Below are 4,026 nucleotides of genomic sequence, written 5' to 3'. Positions count from 1 at the left end.
ATAGGAGGCTTTTCCATTCATTCTTCACCATGATCATTATCATTCACCACTATTGTCTCATTTCACTTGAGCTCCCATTTGAGTTCTACACATTGTTTTGGGCTTTTCACACATTGAGAGAGATAATCGAGTACTGAAGCATCAAGGACATAAAATGACCCATCACATGGAGGGGATTTGCGGACCCTTTTGTGGATCTACTTCACAAAGTGTTATCAATAAAGATTTATTATTCATTTTAAAATATATTTTCATTTGGGTTATTACATTAGATATATATTGTTGCTTACGCTTTAGATATATAAGAATAAAACTAGAAAAATCTACATTATAATTAAGATATTCTTCATCAGAATACTGAAAATCTTCCCCTTCACTATCCAAATTCTCCTTAACAAGTTGCATTTCCCCTTGGTGACATGTTCCTTCCGTAGGACCAATTGACTCCTCAAGGGTTGTGATAGCCAAATCTTCCACCAAAGAAACTAATGGACCAATGAGAGTTGTTTATTTCTTTACAGATTTATGGGGTAGAATAGAAGCAACATGGAGTAAACCGAGAGCTCTCACAAACTGAATAGTAATCAGTAAGCTGGTCTAGATTTGATCCTAAGTAGCCTCAAATTCTTGTCCCATACTAGGATGATAAGTTTCCTCTCTCTCAGGAGTATGAGTTGGAGTGGAAAATGGGGACATTACTACCTTGCGCGGAAGTATGTTTGTTAGGATGTGGTGATTTATTAGTCGTAAAAATGAAACTTCCCTCCTTCTAGTGCCAAAATGTTGACGGTGTTGGATCCCATCAACATGCAAGGGGGTCTCCCTGATGAAAAGTCCCAATTAGACTTCACACCATTGTGAATAGGATCCCTTCCAAAATTATGGCCCGATTGCCATGATTCTTAAAAATTTTCCTTAGCTACGATGGTTAGCACAAATGATTAATATGCATGTCTTTTGAATGAACAAGTGAGTATGCCTTGTGGAATGTTCAGTTGTAGAATATATCAAGGTTCTTTCACTGAAGGGAAAATAAAAGCGTGCCTTCAAGAGAAGAGTAACAGTACTAATATAGTAAATACACACAAGCACATATATATGAAAGAATCATTGATCAACTAGCGAAATAGTTCACAAAGAAGAAATGATCATTAAAACAAGTACAACACACCTTCAACAAGATACGCACCAAAGCCACTGAAATAGTTCAATTTATTTAGTGCATATGAAAACAACATATATCGCAAACATTCAAAGAATATTCTTATAACATTTATGACACACAAATGAAAGTGTGATCGCTTAATGAGCTTCAAGTATTAAGAAAATGTTCCAAGATACATTGGTACAATGAACACCACTATCTCCAATAGTGGAGTGTAAGAGCTATCACTTTCTCCTTCAAAGAACTATCTTCATCTCTAATACCTAGTGGGATGAGCCAATGGGAAAAATCCTTTTCTTGAGCTATGAGGGTGTATATACAACAAATGGGGTGACTTTTCACCTCCCTTGTGACTCCTGGACTTTCCTCATGACTCTTTAACTTCTCCATGACCTTTCAGATTCTATGGGTGACTCTTGGACTTTCAATTTACATTAAATTTCTCATATTATTGAAAACTACATAATTACATCCACAAATGATGTGGCACATGAGGACTCATTTGACACCTTGAATTGACATCTTCACAAGACATGAATTGATACTGATGACATGGACTTAATGACGATGTGGAAATGTCAAGCCACTCTTCATGATGTTACCCTTTTATCTTCTTGAGAGATGGTTCATGCCCTTTATCTTCCTCTTTCATAAGTCTTGAAGATAGTTCCCCTTCATCTTCTTGTTCAAGAGTCACCTTTATCTTTCAGCTTCATAGGTGTCATCTAGCATGGTCTCCTTCTTCTTTTGCTCCATCATCATCCTGTCATGACAAGATATAATACCTACAATTGAAAACCACTCATGAGAATATGACAACGTTGTTATAGGCCCAAATTCCTTCTAATATTTTTCTACCAACTGTGCTTTCAAGTCTATTTCCATGGCCCTTTTGTTTTATTAAAGAAATCGCTGCAAAATATGTCGATTTTGGCCTTAAGCCCTTGTTATTGGTGCTCTAATATTTTATCTTACATGACCTTGTATCTCGGGTTTTGAAGGAATTTTTGAATAGAGTGGCTTGATATATTGTTTTTCCATACAACGCATAAGATTCAATCATATTTTTGACCTCCTTGTGAAGAATTTTCCAGTGGGGGGATTGATGAGGTGTTTTTTTTGCCACCTTCTTCCTAGACTTAGCATCTCTGAAGACTACATTGTTGTAGGAGGGGGTCACATCCCCTCCCCCAGATAAGGAGGCCATAGGTTTACCAGAATCAAGCTAAAAATGAAGTCCTCACAAAATATTAGAGTTGGGTATGGAAAATATGCAAAGGTTTTAGAGTTGTAACACATGTAAACCCTAAACCAAGATGATTAACATTACAAAGCATGATTTTGTGGCATTTCCAGCATATTATTCCTAACTCTTATGAGTTGATTTTATTAATTAATTAAACCCCCTCATTTTATTTGTATATATAACATTAATTATAGCATTCTACCTAATAACAATTGTAATATTTATATAACATCATTTAATACATTTCATACAACATTAATTATGAGAACTATTAAAATAAAATAATAATGAAATAATATATTAGACAACTTAATTATAACATTTTACGTAACAATAAATGCAAGGCAGAGAAAAATCCAAGACATAAGTGACCACTTATGTTCCTGGGCCAATCCTCCTAAAGAAAAGAGTGCATTAGGTTAAGCATTGAGCTCAAGATGACTTTTGGTGCAACTAGGACCAAAATTTTGTAAATTAGGAGTGACTGAAGCACCCATTTGAGGAAAACTAATACTTCTAGATAATGTAAGGCTCTGAATGTCCAATTGTTTTTTTTGGAGGAAATTATATCCAAAATATCTCTCCCTTGAAAAATTTTCAAGGAATTTTCTTTCAGGGTGACTTTGACATGCCAGATGGGTTTGAATGCTATGATGGGTGTTGAAGAAGAAGACTTGGGACTTGTTGGGCTTTATTTTAGTACCAAAGGCTAGCATAATGTCATTCAAAATGTTCTTCAAGGCCAAGGATTCTTGAATGAAGGGCTTGCCTATGAACATAGTGTCATTCACAAAGTGTTGGTGAGTTATTAGTGCAAACTAGTTGTTGAGACAAATGTCACATAGGACATTGTCAATCATAGAAGATCTCAAAAAACACTTGAGGCCTTTACCAAAAAGGGAAAAACAAAAATGGGAGAGTGAGTCTTCTTGGCGGATACCTCGAGAGGCACTAAAGGTGGAGGAGGATCCATTGATAAGGATAGAGAAGAAAGGGAAGGAAAATAAGGAAGCCACCCATTTAGCCCAATTATCAAAGAAGCCAAAGGCTTTCATAATTAAAAGAAGATAAGCCCATCTCAATTTGTCAAATTCTTTGGAGAAATCTAATTTGATTACCATACCTCATTTTATGAATCGTTTTATAGTGTGTATAATCTTATGGGCTACTATGATCTCATCTAGGATTTTAGAACCCTCAATATATCCCAACTACTCCTTGGAGGTGAGCAGAGGCAACAGGGGTTCGAGTTTATGAAAAATGATCTTCGAAATTAATTTTTACACCATGTTGAAAAGAATGATAGGTCTTAAGCTACTTAGGTCCATTACTCATGTTGATTTAGGAGAAAGAGTGAGGAAAGCGAAATTTGGAGTAGGGAGGATATAGCATATTCTTCATGATTCCTCCACTAAATCTAATACCTCCTCGCCCAAGAATTCCCAACTTGCTTGGAAAAAACTAAGGTGAAGCCATGACTGTGAGGGACCTTAATTTTTGGGAGGCTCATCAATGCTTCCTTAACCTCCTACAAGGTAATTTCCTTGATCTAAGCCACATTTTGGTCTTTAGTGACCAATATCAGAATGTGGGTGACTATTTTCTCCATGGCTTG

This window comes from Pinus tabuliformis, chromosome 9 (assembly GCF_031772625.1).
Source record: "Pinus tabuliformis cultivar Carrire ecotype Pingquan chromosome 9, CPIR1, whole genome shotgun sequence".
Classification (NCBI taxonomy): domain Eukaryota; kingdom Viridiplantae; phylum Streptophyta; class Pinopsida; order Pinales; family Pinaceae; genus Pinus; species Pinus tabuliformis.
Note: the sequence above shows the minus strand (reverse complement) of the source record.